Below are 22,848 nucleotides of genomic sequence, written 5' to 3'. Positions count from 1 at the left end.
GAATAACTACCTGCCAAGATGGTCATGCTCTATATACGGATAATACTGAATTTTCATGTAGACTATTGGAAATGCAAGCATCAAGAACTTCAAGTTAATTTCTATTGAAATGAAAATGCCTATGAGAATATAAGTTGAAGAGTTTTCTTTGCCTTTTCTTTGCTTTTTGTTTTTTGTTTTAAGAGTTTTGGTGGTCATAGGTTATGTTAAAGGAATATTTATTTATTTATTTATTATTCTTTTGAAAGAGTAGGGAGTGAATACACCAATTTATAGAAAATTCAAAAAATTATGAACTGCCCTTGAACAAACATTTTTTCTTTTCAAAGAGTAGGGTATAGAAAATTCATAAAAATTATATAAACATTCAACTAAGAAGTCAGAGCATTGAAATTTATAGAAACATTCAGCACAACATTGGGATTAATCTTCTATTTTGGGGTTTGAACAGACACAGCCACAGAAAAGCCCGATAGAGAGAAAATCATACCTCATTTGAACACAAATAATAAATAACAATTAGTGATTGAAGTATACCACTCCGGAAACAAAGAAACGACCTTGAAGCCCAACAATTCCAATAATCAGAACATCAATGTGCAAAGAAACTCTTCAATCCCAATATAAGGAAATTAAACACAAACAAAAATAAAATAAAATAGTGTGATCCATCATGCACTTCAAAAATAAAGGAGAGAAAAATTGGAAAACAAAATAAAATATAAACCCCTTAAATAAAATAAAATAAAAATTGGAAAATTTTGACACAAATTATTTAAATAAAAAAAGTATATTTTATTTATAACATTTTCAAAAATAAATTAAACAATACCTAGCGTATGCCCGTACCTAAAGGCACGGTGTAAATAATATTGTAATCAAAATATAATTATAATTTATACATATCATGTTAAAAATTATGGAGTCTGTAGTATTTTTTGATAAAAATATTGAAAAAATATAAAGAAATACTATTTTTCTTAAAGAACTTGTAATAATTTTACTTGTATCACACGCTCTACAGAACTCAAATAAAATAACAACTCCACTAACCTTAATACAAATTAAGAAACAAACATATATGATTTAAAATGTTCAAAATATAAGAGCAAGCCAAAAAAAATTATTAACACTAAACAGAATATACAAATCAAAGCTATTGTACACTTGCTAACATTCAATAATAATAATAAAAATTACTGGACACCAAATAAAACACACCAGCAAGTGTTCTGCAATCTTAATAAACTAATGTATGCTCGTGCCTGAAGGCATAGTGTAAATAATGTTTTTTTTTTATAATAATTTTCATTTATCATTCTCTCTTAAGTTAGGAAAATTGACAATCAAATATACCTAAAATTCTATTTACCCATGACACACAAAATGAATAGATAGCATGCATTTGAGCAAGAAGATACCCTTTATTATAGATACAACTTCAAAATAAGAGGAATAACAAAATGGTGTTCTCCCTTTGGAGCACCCCATGCCTATACGAAAATGGTGTTCTTGATCAAAATCCAAATAACAGACACCTCCAAATGTCTACCTCTCAAACCAAACCAAACCAAATCTATATAAGTTTACACAACGTCAATCTGCCTCTAAATAATCTTTAACTTTATACAATGTCAATCACTTTCAAAATTTGGCAATGATAAAACCAAAAATAGTATAAATTCTGCCCTCAAACTCCTAGTTTTGCACAAATATAAATTTATTGACGTGCAATGCATGTACTTACACTACTACACATAGTCAAAAGACGCTTTATGGGTAAAGAAACTTCTTTTAACTATCAAAACAAATATTCAAAAAGTGTATTAGGATATTCACAAATTACTTTCACATATAAACATGACAAAGTTTTAAATTTACACTTGAAAACGAACTGCATAGTTCCATACACTTGAAAATGGCAAATGAAGATAAGTTTCTTCATCAACAAAAGGGCAAAAATAACTGTAAAGCTAATGATGCCTAAGCTCTCCTAGCCTATAACTCGTGCCTGAAGGCAATCCCAACAACAACAAAAAAAAAAAAAAATTGATAACATTGATTATTGGGATTTCTCAAGCGGTAACACTTGTCAACCTTCACTGGGTTTAACAGAATTACCAAATTTAATAGAGTACTCACCAATTTTTCTAACTGTCGTAATTGATAAGTAGCTCACAACCTAGTAATGACATCAACTTCATCACCACAACCAAGGTTGCTCATTTTCATCAGACCCAAATTAGCATGACCGATCAAAAACTTATCATAGAGTAGAAGCAAGCTGTAGAGGCACACACTACGACCTAATTTTCAATCGGAGGAATACAAAAAATATGTAGCAGAACATTATTAGCTTTCCCGACCATCCTTTTCTTTAAGGATGGAATTTTTATAAAGATACCCCATTGCTGAAAATAGATTATAAAAAATGAAATGCGAATTTGGGAAGGGAATAGCTCCGATGACCTTTTCCCACACTCACAACATTCTCATTAAAATTCCATATACAATGGAAAACCAATCTGCTAACCAAAACATTTATGGAGCAACGGGTTCAATTGGAGAAAACAAAATTAAGATCAAATTAAAATGTTCAAAGTTATCCACAACATGTTCTTTCACCATCATATTATGAAAATGGGTCAAAGCCATGGCATCATTTGCCATAAATATTGTAAAGCCAAACTGCATCTCACGAAAGTATTATTTGATATAAAATAGAGAGAGTTACCATACCAAATTCAAAGCACAAAAACTCTGAAGGCAGTCAAGCTTATACTTCCACTTGGTAACTACAGTGAAGGAAATAAAGAAGAGACTCTATTTTAGGTATTTTATCAAACATTCTACTGACAAAATTACAAAATATGCTACATAATCGCAACACACAAAAACATAAGAGTTTAACTATAACCTATATATAATCAAATCAAAAATAGTATGCGAAGGGAAAATTTTGAGAAAATGAATAAGCATAGAGTTTTACCTGGGTTTAAGTCTCATCCACCTGTAAATTATAGGAAAAGCTTTTTATTAAGAGCAAATTAGATATAATAAATAAATAAAAGTCTCAACCTATAAGAAAGATGTAGTAGAAAGCAAAAAAGAAACTATATTACATGGTACTTCTAGAGTATCTAATAATTTTCTATTTAGAAACGAAATAACCAAGTGTACCTTTCTATAGTTCCTACAATTACTAACCTTCCTCCCTAAAGACTTGTGGCATCATTAATATAAACAAATTAAATTGATTAACTCCAAGTTCCTGATTTCAATTAAAAAAGAAGTGATATTGTTGGGTGCAAGGGGATACATGGAGCCATGTGAAATAGAGGTAAATATAGAATGGCATTAAATAAAATAAATAGACAAAGTTTCAATTCTAATTGCAATGAAAAGAAGGGATAAAGAAGTGGGGTTGGAAACAGCTAGGGAGGGTTGTTGTTTTCTATATCAAATCAGTGATTGTTACATTACAGCTTTTGAAAGTTGGAGTAGTCATTTTGTTTTCTTTGGTGCTAAAGTTGAAATTAGAGGAAGTTTCAAAGGACCTTGTTTAAAGCCAAGAACAAAGTCAATAAATTCAAACTCTTTTCATCTCCTTGAGATATCCATATCTAAGCCTAAGAGACACCCCTCCTAAATAGATGATTGGGGTTAATGTGTTACACTTAAAAAAGAAGCTGGTATTTCTTTCTTCATAAATATGATTTATTTAGAAAAATATTCAAAATTTAAATAGAGTTAAATTTGTCTCCAATCTAGTGTAACAATTAAGAACATCAACACTTGTTCTTGAGTACAAAACCCAATAAAAAAAATTAACAAACCTTTTAGTCAAACCCAGAAATGACAGTAACGAAAATTTCATTTTCTCTACTTCTGCCGCCACTTTCTCGGCGACCAAACAAGAAGAAAGAAAAAATAAATAAAACCCAAATAGAAGAGGGGGAAGGGGGAAGTAAAACCCAAATAAATAAAACCCAATGTCAATGACAGTAAAAATTTCATTTTCTCTGGAACTTTAGTTATGAATTAAATATCAAATCTTTACATTCTTTACATTTAGTCTTTATATTCTTTCTTTCTTTTTCCCCCTCTTCAAATGGAAGACATAATAGACTCCTCAAAACTTCTGAAACTTTAGTTATGAATTAAATCATTAAAACAAGGGCAAAATGTGCTTCTTTTGCAAATCAATCACTAACCATAAACAAAACCTAGCATTTACATACAACTTTAAACCAATTTTATGTATACAAAAGAAATTCATAATACCCAATTCTAGAACAACATATTGATTATGGATTTCATTAGGGTTAACCCTATTTCCTCATTTTACCTAGAATATTCTCAAACATACCGTATTGCCATTGCCACTAATCTCACTTCAAAAGTTCCAAACTTGAACTCTAAATAATCAAACTGTTGAATATTCATTATTACATTGCTGTAGATCCCATGATTTTTTTGTTAGATGATAAGGGACAACAAAAGGCATAATGATTTGTGATTGATTTATGATATGTGTCATACGGTGTCCCAAATAGAAAGAACCATTTTTTGATATTTTATGGACCTCCGCTTATAATTTAAAAAAAAAAAGACTATTGATATAAATCATTATAACAAATTTTGCTAAAAGCTTAATTATAGTATACTTACAATCTTATGTTAATCAATATTAGACAAATGTAAAAAAATTAATAATGTCATCAAAGTTTAAATAAAAATAAAAAATTTATCCTTCAAAGTTTATTTTAATACTTTTAAACAATAAATAAAAAAATAATTGACCAAATTGCGCCTTCCAAAACCAGTTAAAGCCCACCACCCCAACAGCCACCACTACCAATTTCTATCTCTCACATGCATTTTTTCAAACACCTTATATGCATTTCTAATCACCCAAACAAAAACTGATCTTTCCTGAAAATAAAATAAAATAAAAAATAATAACTGATCAAAAGAACATATTACATAGTGTAACTCTCAACAGCCATGAAGTTTAAATAATGTTACTGAAGTCCCAGAAAAGAAAGATGAGGATCATGCATCAGTAATGCATGTCAATTACGCTTGTACACAAATATAATCACAAACTTCAAATATACCTTCAATTATTTGGGTAGTTTTTTAATCAAGGGGTCAATAAATTTCCGTGTAATCTGTACATATTCATACCAATGTATTAATTTGTTAATGGAAAACTTTCTTCTTCTCGATGAAAAAAGATTTGCATCATTGTTGTTTAGAAACGATTCAGATTCTCCTACTGATCTAACAGCAACACTCTAGCTTCAAAGCCTTTATTTGATCAGTGCTCCCAGCTCAATCAATCGCCCATGAAAATTTCACATAAAAGCTAATCAAATTAAGTGCACCACCAGACACAATTTGTTTATTGCACAGTGACTGCAATAAACAGACACAACCCAGATCACACAAGCAAAATCAAATTTAAAACAAAAACCCCAAAACACTAATCAAAACACAACCATTGAAATAATTAGGGATAATAACCAACCTTCCAAATCTAAAATCAGAGCATATATGGCATAAAAGATCTATGCTTGTGTTCCCAAGTTTTCACACCCCAATTTGTTTTCTTCTCTCTCTATATATTAATCACTAAAACAACATATTGGGTTTTCTAGATTTCATTAGGGTTAATCACTACAACTTCCACCCCTATTTTCAAAACCCAAATAGAAGGGGGAGAAGGGGGAGACATAGAAGAAGATATTGAGGCAGATGGAGCAATATTATGGAAATAGAAGAGGGGGGAAACCCTAGATTCTTACACCACCTAAAAAAAACAACAAAAAACAACATGGAGGATAGCTTTCTACCTTGGAGTTGTGTAGGGAGAGAGGAGACAGAGATTGAGGCAGATGGAGCTATATTTCGGATATCACCACCGGGGCTATATTCCGTTAGAGCTAACCACCACCTGAGAGAGAAAGCTTGATGGAAAGAGGAAGATATGTGATGGGAAGAGGAAGGGGTGTGAGAGAGCGGAGCTTCAAATTTTGAAATCAAAATGAGAGAGAGAGAGAGAGAGAGAAGATGTCTGTGTAAATATGTGAAAATCTAAAAGCTAAATGGAAAACTGATCTTAACCATTGATATTCACCCAAAAAAATCTGAACCATTGAAATGTCCAAGTGAGGGAAACATTTTCAACCATGGGATTGAACCAATCTAACGGTTCATACTTTGACAAATAAACAAAAGTCCCATCAAATATTCAAAAACCTTCTTCCCTTATTATATAGATTTTGGATTCCAATATGATAGCATCATATCTCGGCACCTTGGTCCATTCACGTAACACATTGGCTAACAATTTTGGCCACGTGGACAATCTTAAAAATATGTCCCTACCACTACCCCTTAGTTCTATTACCTCAACAACCTGAGGTGATGGAATTTATATCGTCTGACCTCTCAACATGTCGGCTAAATAACATGATGAAAGGAATGTTAGAAATGGTTAGAAAAATTCTGGGTAAAACTAGAATTTTTTCCTAAGTTTGGTCTATTTTTTAGGTAGGCCCCGTGCGTCGATTTTCGCGGGTCAAAGTGGTAACGCGTTCTATGTCACATTGTGATTTACGTGGTATATTTGGTTGCTCAAAACCATTATCGAGTGAATGGGAAATTGAAGCCAAAGTGTGCTCCATGGAAATAAAGTTTTGGTGGAAATTCCTTAAGTTTGGAAAGTGGCTTGTCCCACATTGATTTGGTGGGAAGTTTTAAATGTGTTTATAAGGCATGGGATTAGAACTTGGAGTGTGCCCCAAGGGGTACCCCAAGTTTTGTAGAGAGGGAGGTTATGGGCTAGAACCATTGGACCCAAAAATCACCCCGCGCACCTCCGCCGCAGGTCGGGCGGACTGGGCCTGGGCTTGGGTGCGTGATGTGTGGTTGGGTTGGGCTTGTTCAGCCTAGTACCTATCTTTTTAGGCCAAAAACATTTGAATTTTAAATTCTAATTTGATTTTTGGAATTTAAATTCAAAATCTGGTCCGATTTTCTCCCACCCGAACAGAATTGACTGTTTAAAATTCAAATAACCCGGACATATTCAAATCTGGGTTATTCGGTTTTTTATCTGTTCAAATTTGAACCTAATCAGTTCTAATTCAAAACCCAACAGGTATTGTACCTGTTCAAACAGGTTTGCACATGTTTAATTCAAAACCTGCAGCCACCAATACATCTATAAATAGACTAGTCCCTCATTTGGTTTTTTACTCTAATTTCCATTTTTAATAATTCTGCAAACATTCTCTTCATATTGCTGCATTATTTTCTTCTGAGAGAGAGTATAAACACTTAGTGTGTTCGTTGAACAAATAAATTGTAGTGCTGCATTTATTTGATGATTGATCATTTCATCCTGAGAGATAGACGTTCATATTCTGAAAGCACCGTGGAGAGGACGAATCTATCTTAAGGACACAGTGTCGAACACTGGACTTGATTAGATTATTATTCGAAGATATTAATCAAGTAAGTTATTTATTTATTTTCTGTTTTGTTATTATTTATTTAAATCAGATTTTAATTTTGATTTGGTAAAAAAATAAAATCTGTTTTTATTTATTTAATTCTTTTTCTAGTTTGATTTTTGTAATCAAACGTTCTCTCTCCTTTTCTATTTTTTCTTTTATATTCTGTTTGTCGTTTAGTACCCAAACAGAATTAATTATTTTAATTACAGTGAAGATTGTCATACAATCTTAAGACAGAATATTTGTTGTATCTTTATTGTATTTAATTTTTTGTGTTTTCACAAAGTGATATTTTGGTTGAAAAATACAAATAGTATTTATAAGGGCAAATTACAAACACCCCCCTCGAAGTTTGGTAAAAATACAGATTCCCCCCTGAGGTTTGAGAAATTACAAATACCCCCTGAGAGTCAAATTTTCATGACAAATTAGGAGAAATTAGGGGAGAATCTGTATAAAAATAAAAATCTCAGGGGGCAATTTGTTATGGAAATATAAACCTCAAGGAGTGGGATGTAATTTCTCAAACCTCAGGGAAAAATCTGTATTTTCACCAAACCTCGAGGGGGTGTTTGTAATTTGCCCTATTTATAAACTATTTGACAGATAGTAGTAATATACTGTCTATTTTCTTTGACAACTAGTAGTAATATACTGGTGTCATTAACAATTACAGAATATTAATTTGTGTTATAGAAAATTATTGTGGTATTTTATTTTTCAAGTTTTAGTAACAAGGAAAATAAAATTATTTTGTGTTATAATTTATTTTCTGGTTCTAGTAACTAGAAAATTAATTTGTGATTTGTTTTTCTGATTTTTGTAATCAGATATTATGGCTACTGCAACTGAAACTGCAACTGGAAGTGGTACTCCAATTGTTACAACAACACTGGTCCCTATCCAGAACCATGTTCATGTACCAATAAATCATGGAGAAAAATCAGAAAAATTTAATGGTACTGAGTTTAATAGATAACAGCGGAAGATGCTGTTTTATCTTACAACTTTAAATTTGGCCCGGTTTCTCTATGAAGAGGCTCCAGCACTTAAAGAGGGTGAAAATGATTGGCAAGTGGTTGCCGCTGTAAATGCTTGGAAACATTTAGATTTCCTATGCAGAAACTACATCCTCAATGGCCTTGACAATATGCTATATAATGTTTACAGTCCTTTGAAGTCTTCAAAAGAATTGTGGAATTCTTTGGAGAAGAAATACAAGACAGAGGATGTTGGCACGAAGAAATTTGTTGTCGGTAAATTTCTGGACTTTGTTATGGTAGACAACGGTAATTTCTCAAGTTCAAAATTTTCAAATAATTTTGCATGATATTCATTCAGAAGGTATGTCTCTTAGCGAGTCTTTCCAAGTCGCTGCTTCAGTGGAAAAGTTACCACCGGCTTGGAGAGATTTCAAAAATTATTTTAAAACATAAACGCAAAGAGATGATCATGGATAAACTTATTGTAGACTGAGAATTGAGGAAGATAACAGAAAGGCTGAAAAGAGGAATGAGAAAAATCTCATCGAGTCCAAGGCTAATGTGGTTGAACAAGTTCATAAACCACATAACAAAAAAAGGAAGTTTACTGGAGATGGTCCTAAATAAAGGCGATAGCAACAAGAAGTTCAAAGGAAAATGCTATAACTGTGGCAAAACTAGACATCGAGCTTCTGACTACCGCCGCCCTAAGAAGGATCATGGAAGTACAAGCAAGTAGACTACCAATCAGGCCAATGTAATTGAACTAGATTACATCTCTGACGAAGTGAATGACATCAACCTCTCTGCTGTGGTGTCTAAGGCTAATCTGGTTGGAAATCCCAAGGAATGGTGGGTTGACACTGGGGCAACTCGTCATATTTGTGTGGACAAGAAGATGTTCACTACCTACAATGAGATTGTAAATGGTGAACAACTTTACATGGGAAATTCTTCTACTTCTACTGTGGTTGGACAAGGGAAAGTTATCTTGAAGATGACATCAGGGAAAGAACTGACCCTCAACAATGTATTGCATGTACCTGACATCCGGAAGCATTTAGTTTTTGGTTCTTTGTTAAGTAAAAATGGTTTTAGGCTTGTTTTTTAGTTTGATAAATTTGTATTAACAAAGAGTGGTATGTATGTTGGTAAGGGATACATGAGTGATGGTCTCTTTAAATTGAATGTAATGACAGTTGTACCGAAAGTTGCTATGAATAAGAATAACACATCTTTTGCTTATATTCTTCAGTCGAATTTATAGCATGGTAGATTAGGACATGTGAATTTTGATGCTTTGCGTAGATTAATTGGTTTAGATTATATACCAAAGTTTGAAAGTAATCCTAATCATAAATTTAAAATTTGTGTAGAAGCGAAACTCACTAAGGCTCCATTTAAATCGGTTGAAAAGAAAACCGAACCTCTAGAATTAATTCATACAGATGTATGTGATCTTAAATTTGTTCAAACTAGAGGAGGTAAAAAGTATTTCATAACATTTATCGATGATTGCACAAGATATTATTATGTTTACTTACTTAGAAGTAAAGATGAAACCTTAGAAATGTTTAAACTCTACAAAACAGAAGTTGAAAATCAACTTCGTAAAACCATTAAAATGGTTAGAAGTGATAAGGGTGGTGAATATGATGCACCATTAAATGAATTTTGTGCACAACATGGTATTATTCACCAAACTACAACACCTTATTCTCCTCAGAAAAATAGAATTGCTGAAAGGAAGAATAGAACTCTAAAAGAAATGATGAATGGCATGTTGTTAAGTTTAGGCTTACCACAGAACTTGTGGGGGAAAGCAATATTGTTTGCTAATTATGTTCTTAATAGAATACCCCACAAGAAAACCAAAAGCACTCCTTATGAATTGTGGAAAAGTCGATCACTTTCCTACAAATACTTAAAAGTGTAAGGGTATTTGGCTAAAGTTGAAGTTCCTGTTCCTGTTCCTGTTCCTGAAAAGACTAAGATTGGACCAAAAATTGTAGATTGTGTGTTTATTGGTTATGCTCAGAATCGTAGTACATATATTCTCCTGTGACAAGAATAACATCCATTCACATGCTTATTGCTATAGCAGCGTTGTTTAATTTAGAAATACATCAAATGGATGTTAAGACAGCTTTCTTAAATGGTGATCTAAATGAAGAGATCTATATGGAGCAACCCGAAGAGTTTGTAGTGTCGGGGCAAGAAAAGAAAGTTTGTCGGCTTATAAAGTCTCTTTATGGATTAAAACAAGCACCTAAGCAATGGCATGAAAATTTTGATCATGCAATGCTTACTAATGGGTTTAAGATAAACGAACGTGACAAGTGCGTCTATGTTAAAAACACTGACCAAGGATATGTCATAGTTTGTCTTTATGTGGGTGACATGCTTATCATTGGAAGCAGTCAAAATATGATCAAATCAACTAAGTAAATGCTTAACAAAAGATTTGATATGAAAGATATGGGGGTCGTAGATGTTATATTAGGAATGAAAATTACTAAAACATCTGACGGTTATGCATTCTCTCAATCACATTATATTGGGAAAATTCTTAGTAAATTTATCAAGGATGATATGAATTTAGCTAGAACACCTGTAGACATCAGTATTTATTTATCGAAAAATAAAGGTGATGCGGCGTCACAGTTAAAATAGTCCCAAATCATTGGAAGCCTAATGTACCTAATGAATAGTACTCGTCCTGACATAGCTTATGCAGTCAGTAAATTGAGTAGGTACACTAGTAACCCCGGAAAAGACCATTGGAAGGCGATCATTCGTGTTCTTAGATATCTAAGATTTACTCGTGATCATGGTTTGAACTTTACTCGATACCCAGCAATACTCGAAGGTTATTGTGATGCAAATTGGATATCAGATACTAAAGATTCAAAATTCACTAGTGGATATGTCTTTACTCTGGGAGGCACTACTGTTTCTTGGAAATCCACAAAACAAACATGCATTGCACGATCCACAATGGAATCCGAGTTCATTGCTTTAAACAAAGCAGGAGAAGAAGCAGAATGGCTTCGTCACTTCTTAGAAGACATTCCAATATGGCCTAAACCTGTGCCAGCTATTTGCATTCATTGTGATAGTCAATGTGCAATAGGCAGGGCACAAAATCATATGTATAATGGTAAGTCACGGCATATTCGTCGTCGACATAATACCATTAGGCAATTGTTGTCAAATGGAATAAATCTCAATAGATTATATAAAATCTAAAGAGAATATTGCGGATCCGTTAACAAAAGATTTGATAAAAGTGCTAGTGTATAGTTTATCGAAAGGGATATGATTGAAGCCCATAAATGTAACCCTACTTATATGACTGGAGATCTCATGAACTAAGTTCAAAGGGACAACTAAGTTATGTGTGGCTCACCAGAAATCACCAAGGGATTAAAATTCCTTACCTATTCCTATGGTGAGAGTGATATCTGCAACATATGTTGTCTGCAGGGGTATAAGGATAAGCTTTGCTTTTAATGATTACTTATATCTTGATATAGGTATAAAAATCAAGACAAGTATAAAGAGATACTTACAATAAGAATCAACTATATGAGTGTCGAACTGTGGCCGATTTTATGAGAATGAAAGAGGCTAAATTCTCTAGAAACACTTATGAAAACTAGGAGCGTTTAAGGCCAAAATGAACACAACAGTGAGAACCACGATGTGTTAGAAGATATTTTGTGTAAAATCTATTGTCTTGGCTAACACAAGCTGCTGAGCAATTCAAGGCATCGCGTCCATTGGTTAGCTAGTATGTCCGATAGGTTATCACTAGGGAAGGTTCAAGGCCGAAAGCTACCTATCCTAATGCAAGATATTTTTGACTTATACTCTTTCGATAAAGTCTGCATATTGTTGCATTTCCGTTGTCATCAAATTCCATTCATGTGGGGGATTTTTAGAAATGGTTAGAAAAATTCTAGGTAAAACCAGAATTTTTTCCAAAGTTTAGTCTATTTTTTAGGTGGGCCTCGTGCGTCGATTTTCGCGGGTCAAAGTGGTAACGGGTTCTGTGCCGCGTTGTGATTCACGTGGTATATTTGGTTGCTCAAAACCATTATCGAGTGAATGGGAAATTAAAGTCAAAGTGTGCTCCATGAAAATAGAGTTTTGGTGGAAATTCCTTATGGTTGGAAAATGGCTTGTCCCACATTGATTTGGTGGGAAGTTTTGAATGGATTTATAAGGCATGGGATTGGAACTTGGGGTGTGCCCCAAGGGGTACCCAAGTTTTGTAGAAAGGAAGGTTATGGGCAAAATGAGCTAGACCCATTGGACCCAAAAATCACCACACGCGCGCGCGCGCCGCCGGTCGGTCGGGCAGGCTGGGCCTGGGTACGGGTGCGTAATGTATAGTTGGGTTGGGCTTGTTCGGCCCAGTACTTATCTTTTTGGGCCAAAAACATTTGAATTTTATTTTCTAAAATTAAATTCTAATTTGATTTTCGAAATTTAAATTCAAAATTTGGTCCGATTTTCTCTCACCCGAACAGAATTGACTGTTTAAAATTCAAATAACCCGGACAGATTAAAATCTGGGTTATTCGATTTTTTATCTGTTCAAAATTGAACCTAATCGGTTCTAATTCAAAACCTAACAGGTACTGTACATGTTCTAACAGGTTTGCACCTGTTTAATTCAAAACTTGCAGCTACCGATACATCTATAAATAGACTAGTCCCCCATTTGGTTTTTTACTCTAATTTTCGTCCTTGATAATTTTGCAAACATTCTCTTCATATTGCTGCATTATTTTCTTCTGAGAGAGAGTATAAACACTTAGTGTGTTCGTTGAACAAATAAATTGTAGTGCTACATTTATTTGTTGATTGATCATTTCATCCTAGGAGATAGACGTCCATATTCTGAAAGCACCGTGAAGAGGATGAATCTGTCTTAAGGACACAGTGTCGAACACTGGACTTGATCAGATTATTATTTGAAGATATTAATCCAGTAAGTTATTTATTTATTTTTTGTTTTGTTAAAATCTGTTTTTATTTATTTAATTCTTTTTCTAGTTTGATTTTTGTAATCAAACGTTCTCTCTCCATTTCTACTTTTTCTTTTATATTCTGTTTGTCGTTTAGTACCCAAACAGAATTAATTATTTTAATTACAGTGAAGATTGTCCTACAAAGAATTCCTCCAACTGAGATCATAACTTGTCGATTTCATGAAATAAGGACTCGCATGTGCTTACTCATCAAAAATCAAAAACTAAAATGTTTATTTCTCATCCAAGTCTAACATCACAACCGAGATCGCACTATTAGCCGAGATTGCGATTCAATAATTCAAGAACATCAAGATTCAAAATTTGTTATCTCAAAATAAACTCAACCTTCATACCAATATTATGATGTGTCACCTCCTCATTGATTATATCATCTCCGACATCCAGTGTTGGATTCTTCTATTTTTCAATGTGCTCTACGATTAAATTCCTTAGATCTCGATTAAGAGATTTAATTTGATTATGAAATCAAAGATCAACATTTTTTTAAAAAAACTCAAATTAAGCCATATTGTTGAATGAATTTTTTATTTATTTGTTTGATTTTGAAGTACCACGTAAATATATTTTAAGCCATTTATAAACCCTCATAATTTTTTATATTTTTTAATTATTTAATATAAAATTATAAATTTTACCATTTTTATCAATCAAAACACCCCTTGAATACGACGTAGCCGTATGCAGGACGAACGAATAATTTCTCCGTGGAAAATACTAATCCACCAGAAATTAATTAACGTACCGAAATCGTCCTCCTGCATCATGTGACCCGCTCACCCCCACCCCCACCCCCACCCCCACCCATCCACTCCCTCCGCACTTTCCACGTGGGCTGACCTTGGCAATCGTATTACTGAGAGATGATTTTGTTAACAATTAGGTCTCGTTTGGGAACAGACTAGTTTAATAATTTTTAATTATTTGGCTAAAATACGAATTAAAAAAAAAACTAATATATTTAGAATGATTTTTTAAATTTTTAAGAAAAGATGTACAAAAAGTAGAGAGAAAAGAAAATTTTTGACTTTTTGGTATGGATTGTTGACTTTTTGATTAATTTAATAATTTTTTTACTTTTTAACTAAAACGGAGGATTCCCAAACGAGACCTTAAATCTCATTTGACAAGTTGTGATTTTAATTATGATTTGATTGAAAAGTGAATTAGTTTTTTAGTTTTTTTTAACTATTTTAGCTTAGAATTAAAAAGTCTCGCTTAAGAAGGACTTTTGGTCTTTTAGAATTTTTTTAATTTTTTTTGTGACAGAAATAATGTAATAATTATGGATTAAATGTGATATTTTGTCTTATTGAATTAAAAAGTCTATTTTATTTTTTGTGACTATTTTAGCCAAAAAAGCCCAAACCCTCCTTTCCCAAATGAGTTTTTAAAAAGTCAAAAAATCACTAAAAAAATTTAAAAGCCAACAACCTGCCTCTGTTTGGCAAGTTAGTTTTCAGGCTTTTTTAGCTATTTTAGCCACAAAAAACAAAATAGGCTATTTTAGCCATAACAAACAAAATATCACATCCAACCTATAATCATTACATTCTTCTCTCACAAAAAAAGTCAAAAAAGCCAAAAAGCCAAAAAGCCAACCTACTTCCCAAACCAAGCCTTAGGGAAGTAATAGGCTATTTTATTTTCTTTCTACTTTTTGTACATCTTTTCATAAAAAATTAAAAATTTATCCCAAACATACTAATTTTTTTTACATCACATTTTAGCCAAAAAACTAAAAAGTTACTAAAAAAGCATGTTCTCAAATGAGGCCTTAAATAATAATTCAGTACGTCTAATTAAAATTTTAAAATTTGAATTATATCTTAATATAAACTTATTAATAAAAATAATAAATATTAAATCTTAAAATATAATATTTTATTTTTTTATGATATACCATAATCATTCATTCGTATTCTTCATATTATATTATTCTCAAAGTTTTAATTATTATTATTTTTTTTATTTTCTTCTTCACGATTATCATTAATATCATTATTTTTTATCGTGTTATTATTTACATATAAAAAAATTTGAATAAAATCAAATAATGAATAAAAATAATAATCAAAAGAATTTTTTAAAATTATCTATCACCCAATTATGTGTGTATATTCAGATCTTTGGGGGTGAAAAAGATTAGCGGGAGAAGATGGTTGGCTATGTGGTGTTTTGAGAAATTGGTAAAAAGTTGAATTTTTGTCTTTTTGACCTTTTAATGACTTTTTGGGCAAAAAGCTGGGTTATTTTGTGTAAAAAAATTGATTTTTTAAGCTAAAAAAAACTAAAAAGCCAAAAAATTGACTTTTTATCAATCTTTCCAAAGTGCCCCTATATTTGGGATACTATTTTGGGCTAAAATAGTCATATAAAATCAAATTGATTATTTTATTTAAATATGATAAAATATCACATCTAACTCATAAGTATTTTTTTTTTCTCATAAAAGTCAAAAAAATCAAAAAACTTATTTCAAGCAAGGCTTTTTAGTCTCAAATTAAAATAATTAAAAAGTTAAAAAATCAAAAAGTTAACTCACGTTCCAAATGAAGGCATAAAAAAACCAAAGTTTGCTACTTGATCTATTAGTAAAGGATTCACTCATTGTCTTTAGGTTTGTTTTTGCTTTGTCTATCATTATGCGGAATGAAAACCAATTGTGATGTTGATTGTGTTGAATGTGTATTGTTTGGTAATGGAAACTCAAAACAACATTTCATCTACCTTTTTATTTTTTATTTTTTTGATACCCATCTACTTTTTTTTTTATTGTTGCTGAGAGACAAATCTAGGGGTGTTGAAAAGTTGCACAGGTATGGAAGATCTGTTTAAGAAATCTATTTAAGGGTTTTTAATTTTTTTTAAATGGTGTAATTTAGGATTTTTAATTTGTTTATTATTTAGGTGTACTATAAATTATGATTTCATTTTGAAGGGTAATTTGTGAAAAACACATAAGGTGTATTGAGAATAAATTATAACTTTAAATAATTTAATAGAGAATATTGAGAAATTGAGTGTATTAAATAATTTTTTGGATGCAAATAGAATCACCCATTTCTAAGGCTATGTGAGCCCATATAATATCTTCTGTCTCAAATCAGATTGGAGAGATGTTGTCCGGCCCATTGGGTTCACTTTTAAGTCTTATTTTAATAATTTAAACCGTTTATATCTTACAGTTCGTTGAGTACATCATCTTTGTAAAATAATCAAGTTGATTGAATAACAACAATCATGTATTCGGATTAGTTTTATGTGAAAAGAAAAAATGGTGAAAAAATAAACGATTCATACAAAATTGATCCGAGCATGTTGTTGCCGTTTTTCGATCGACTTTAATTTTGCAAAAATGATGTAATCGACGAACCTTAAAATGTGAAATGTTTGAATTATCGAAACGATGCCCAAAAATGGGCCTAATAGGTCGGACTAGACTATCTAGTCTTATTTGAGACTAGTAACAATCCAGGTCCTATCTCTAAGGCTCTGTTTGGGATAAATTTTTTTAGTATGACTATTTGACTTTTTGATTATATTACCTTGATTAAAAAAGTTTTGTTTGGGTAAACTTTTAATTTTTTTGTAATTGATTTGATAGTTGTAAGAAAAAAATAAAATGATTATAATTTGAATGTGATATTTTATTTTATTGAATTAATTAATTTATTTTATCTTTTTGTTGACTAATTTAGCCTCGACCCATATGCTAAACCGGGCCTAAATAAGATAGAGATATTATAAGTAATGTTAAAAATTTCAAAAACTTTAACATTTTTTTGAAATGTTTCATATAAGCATGGACCCTCGTACAGGTCTCCCACCATTTGATAAAAATTCTAATACTAAAAGTTTTAGAATCTCTAAAAGTTTCCTTCACATGATATCCCAACTCATTATTTATTGGTTAAAAGTAGGGTAGATTATAAATAATCCCAACTCATTATTGAACTGTTAAAATTATAATAAATTATAAATACACTCTTTGAAATTTGTTTAAAATATAAATTATTCCTTATCGTTTAGAAAATTATAAATAGTTAATTTTTTATTTTATACAATTAATTGAAAAAGTAAAATTCTTATATGCTCTCTTATGCAATAACAAAATTATCTAAATTTTTAGTTGAAATAAATTTCTAATATTATTAAAATTTGTTAATTAACTTCATAATTTATTAATAAAAATAATAATTTTTTATGAAATTAGAAATTTTAAGGAATGATATGTCCTTTTCAAAATTATAAAAACTAATTTATATTTTAAATAAATTTATATCATTAAAATTATTGAGTTTAGTATTGTTAAAAATAACTTGGTTAGCGTCAAGTAAAAGATAATTTGATAGGTGTAAAGTGATTAGTGAGGTGAAATAATGCTAAATAAAAGCCATCAAATAATCAATTCTCTCATTTGACGTACAATCATTTCATTTGGTACTAGATGCTATGACAACTGTGGACTAGGAAATAGTGAGCATGGTGAACATGATCATGTTTGTTTGGTTTTATAGTTAATTTAGGAAGTGGATTAAAAGTTATTTTTTAATTTTTAATCGATTTTTTTCTCTTATAAAAGAGTTAAAAAAATTAAAAAATAATTTTTAATTATCGTTTCAAAACACTCTTAAGTCAAAAAATTGAACTAGTAATTTTATGAATCTTACATAACTCAAGTTTGGTGAACAAAAATATAAAGGGACTAGTAGTGTCAGGAGACTATGAATATCATCACATGATGGGATTAACTTTTTCATAGAATGGGTGAGATTGCTAATTTAATCCTATAAGATTAGGTATGAAAAGACAATTTTACCTTGACATTACAAAAATAACAGAGCTAATTTTTATACAATGAGAATATTTATGTAATTTTATAAATTTAATCATCACAAACTAATATTATTACACTAGTATACAAACAAACATATTTTATTAATCATCTCCAAACTAATATTATCATATTAATAATTTCCTCACTCAATTATATTGTAATTATAATTTCATCAAATCTAATATGCCAACAAACGAGGCTAATGAGATGAGACAATGAAGGATTGGTGATGGGTTGGAAAATGGATGAAATTATGGGAATGGATTAAAAAAAGGTGTGAAAATTACCATTTAGTATGGGTTTTCAAAATAAATTTTAAAACAATGGTAAAATTTATCAATTTTAATAATTGTGAAGTCAAAGTTTTTTTTGTTTGTTTGTTTTTCAACTTATTTGCAATTTTTTCAAAAAAAAGTGGAGGTAATGATGGACGATGGCAAGAGTAAAAGATAATTGTCAATAGTAATGAAAAGGGCCAAAAAAAAAAAAAAAAAAAAAAAAAAACTAGTTCACTTTTCCAATTACGCATTTTTCATTAGTTTATAATCAACGGTTACAAATGAATGTTTATAATTAATAATCTTTTCACTTTAAAATATTAGTTTTTTTGAAAAAAATTTAACTTTTTTAATAGTACAGTTATTATTGGGCTTGTTTTTGGTTTGTTTTTCAAAAAAATTTTAGAAAAAATTCTCTACAAACAAATTTTTAAGAGTAATCAAACTAAACAAATTTTTTCAAAAAAAATCTCAAAATTTTACTTACTTTCCAAAATCACTCTCTCTTATACATATTAAATCAATCATTTTTTTAAAAACTCTCTCCCCAAAACAATTTTTCAAAATCATTTTTGAAAAAAGACAAATCAAACAAGTTTGCGTACTTTTTCTCTCAAAAACTGCTCTACAAATACAAACCAAACACACCGATTAAATTATACTTTCAAAACTACCATTTGCTAGTACAATTATTACACTTCAATTAATGTTAATCTACTATCTATCTACTATTTCAAAAATATGAAAAGCTTGTCATATTTTTTATTTTTTTTAAATCTCAATTTTGTCTTTTCAAATTTATTATATTTTTTAAAAGTCGTGAAAAATCCTATATAAACCAACTATCTTTTTATTTTTAGATTTGAACACTCAAAAATGATTTGCTTCCAAAAGTTCTCTATAAATATAAATAAACTGTTTCCCTTTTTGTAATAAGTATAAAAAAACTCGTCTCCTTATTTTTTTACGTCAATGATGATTGAAAAACCAAAAAGAATTATTCTTTTTTAAATGTTGTGTATGCTTCTATGCCTCCATTTGGGAAGTGGGTTGGCTTTTTGGCTTTTTGGCTTTTTTGGCTATTTTAGCCTGGGCTTAAAAGCTTGGTTTGGGAAGGACTTTTTGGCTTTTTGGCTTTTTTGAGTTTTTTTGTGAGAGAAGAATGTAATGATTATGGGTTGGATGTGATGTTTTGTTTGTTATGGCTAAAATAGCCTATTTTGTTTTTTGTGGCTAAAATAGCCAAAAAAGCCTCCAACCCACCTTCCCAAACGGTGCCATATTGATATACATATAATATTTACAATTATCTATTATAGATCAAATCCTTATAAATAATTTTGGTTGAATCCTATTGTATGCATCTGTTTAAATCTAGACATAAGAAAACACATACGTTTTAAAACAGATATTTGTGTTGTATCTCAAATATACGCAGATTATCTTCATACACTTTCTTTTTGTTCATGTTAGATTTCTGAACTGTAATATTTTACATAGTACTTTAATAACCAAAATATGATGTCAAAATTCTAAACAATAACCACTTTCGTTGGTTTCATTTTTTAAATATGTTTTCTAATTTTTGATTTTTCATATTTTTGTTGTTTATTTTTCATATTTTCTCAATTTTGATGATTCAATATACTAGAATTTATTCATATTTATATTTAAATTATACTTTCACATAAATATCTAATATCTAATCATCCAAATAGAATTAAAAAGTAAAATATTGGTAAAAATATTTATAAATTTGAACATGTATTGATTTATTATTATTATATTTTGTTGTTGTTGTTATTATTTAATATTAATAAAAAAAATACATAACAAATTATTTTCTTAGTGTATTTAGATTAAGTAAATCTAAATTTAAAAATAAAATAAAAAAATAAAAAAAAGTATTATTAATTTAAGTGAATCCAAAAAAAATAAAAATAAAAGAGTTATTAAAAAAAATAGTGTCAAAGACAAAAAAACATAAAAATCAAAAAATTCAAAACAAAAGTTTGGAAAAACAAACCAAACCAAATCCTTATGAATAATTTTGACTGAATCTTAAAATTGTATGTATCCATTCAAACCTAGACATAAGAAAGCACATACATTTTTAAAATAGAGATTTGCGTTGCATCTCAAATATTCATTGGTTATTTTCATACATTTTCTTTTTGTTTAGATTAGATTTTCTGAATTGTAATATTTTACATGATACTTTAGTAATTAAGGTATGGGGTCAAAGTTCTAAACAATAACCACTTTCATTGGTTTCATTTTTTAAATATGTTTTCTAATTTTTGGTTTTTCATATTTTTGTTGTTTATTTTTTATATTTTCTTAGTTTTGGTAATTAAAGATTCTAGAATTTCTTCATATTTTATATTTAAATTACACTTTTACATGAATATCTAATATTTAATAATCTAAATATAATTAAAAAAGTAAAATATTAGTAAAAATATTTATAAATTTGAACATGTACTAATTTATTATTATTATTGTTATTAAAAAAATTCAAAAAGAATAGACAACAAATTATTTTCTAAGTATATTTAGATTAAATTAATCTAAATCTAAAAATAAAATAAAATAAAATATTATTAAAGTAAGTAAATCTAAAAAGAAAATAAAAGGGTTATTAAAAAAAATAGTGTCAAAGACAAAAATTATGAAAATCAAAAAAATTCAAAACAAAAATTTGAAAAAACAAATCAAACGAAATATTGTAAATTTCTCTTTTTTTAAATCTTTCTTCACTAATATCTAATTTTACACAAATTATTTGCAAATTATATTCAATTTTTATGTGAATTTAATAATCAAATTAAAAAATAGTATGCATACACAAAAAAAAAAAAAAAAACACAAAAATGTAACACAAAACATTTATATTATAACCAACTATTTAATGATGAATAATTATATTCTCATTAAAATCTATATTATATTGTTGTAAAAAAAATTTACATATTACTTTTGTGATATCTTATATATTTCAGTGTCTATATATATAAATATATAAAAAATATATATATACAAATGTAAATTTATACATATTACTTTATTCATTCATTGTCAACCTGCAATCTATATTACGATCAGATATGTTAATTTTTATAACATATATCGCTTAGTAATATAATTATATTTGTTAGAAAACAACTGCGGAATTGTGTATTATTCTCCTATCAACTTATGTTTAATACAAGTATGCATACATATTATACAAACAAGTGTTCACAATGAACACTTTCAATAATAAATCAAGACTTTGTAGAACACCTCCATCATGACAATAATTGTACATTTTTTTCTTTATCAAAAAAAAATTCACATTTTTTAGGGTAAATGAATTTTGAAATTCATAACAATATGATATCATCTCAAACTCTTCTTCATCCAAACATTTTATTACAACAAGCTATAATGATGAGTAAAAAGAAAAACAAGAATATGGTAAAACAAACACTACATAAGATCTATTGTAACATGCTTTCAAACCAAAGTTAGACATGCCGAAACATGAATTGTTCTATCTGTTGTGAAGTTAAGAAAAAATAATGTATCTCATGCACACAATTTAGTCAAATTATAAGAAAAAAAATCAAATAATACCCAAAAATTATCGCAGCAACTTAATGATGCAGAAAGTTAGCACATCAAATAAAAAGTTTCAATCAATTTTTGTCATATACTGATTAATAACAAATGACATAATAAATTATGTAACTTGACAGTTTTATGAAAATGACCATGCAAACACTCGTATGAATCTATAAATATCATAAGAACAATTATGAAATTCATACATCAATCGAAATATTAAAGTACAATATCTTTTCATTTTCTTAAAAAAACTATTATATATTTTTTACATAAATGAAAACAGATTAATGACTAATATTATATTTTTTATCATTCAAGATATTTGTGGCACGAGAAACGAAATTCAACAACTCTTGATGTATTAAAATAAATTACATATTGATATTAATATATTTTTACACCAATAATATGCAAATGATATGCGATAGTGAGTTCAATAAATTTGTATTATGAGATGAATAATTAAACAAAATTGTGTAATTGTGCAGTTAATGTCATACTTTCAATTATATTACATGTATGAAGTATGAAAAATTAAAGTGAAAAGTTGAT

General features: G+C 29.5%; 1 long non-coding RNA gene across 1 annotated transcript; it reads right to left on the bottom strand.

Annotated features, from left to right (window-relative positions):
- Positions 1-2,734: 2,734 nt before the first annotated feature.
- Positions 2,735-5,253, bottom strand: LOC145801754 (uncharacterized). The gene is made up of 3 exons (XR_014343402.1): positions 5,121-5,253; positions 2,990-3,010; positions 2,735-2,795 (listed from the first exon to the last, which is right to left on the bottom strand). It is a non-coding gene; the product is annotated as an uncharacterized LOC145801754 (long non-coding RNA).
- Between the last annotated feature and the right edge of the window lie 17,595 nt (positions 5,254-22,848).

The sequence above is a fragment of the Camellia sinensis genome, chromosome 10 (genome assembly GCF_055761805.1).
Source record: "Camellia sinensis isolate YWXY chromosome 10, ASM5576180v1, whole genome shotgun sequence".
Taxonomy (NCBI): domain Eukaryota; kingdom Viridiplantae; phylum Streptophyta; class Magnoliopsida; order Ericales; family Theaceae; genus Camellia; species Camellia sinensis.
The sequence above is the reverse complement of the archived record's forward strand: the minus strand, read 5'-3'. Positions and strand labels throughout refer to the sequence as shown.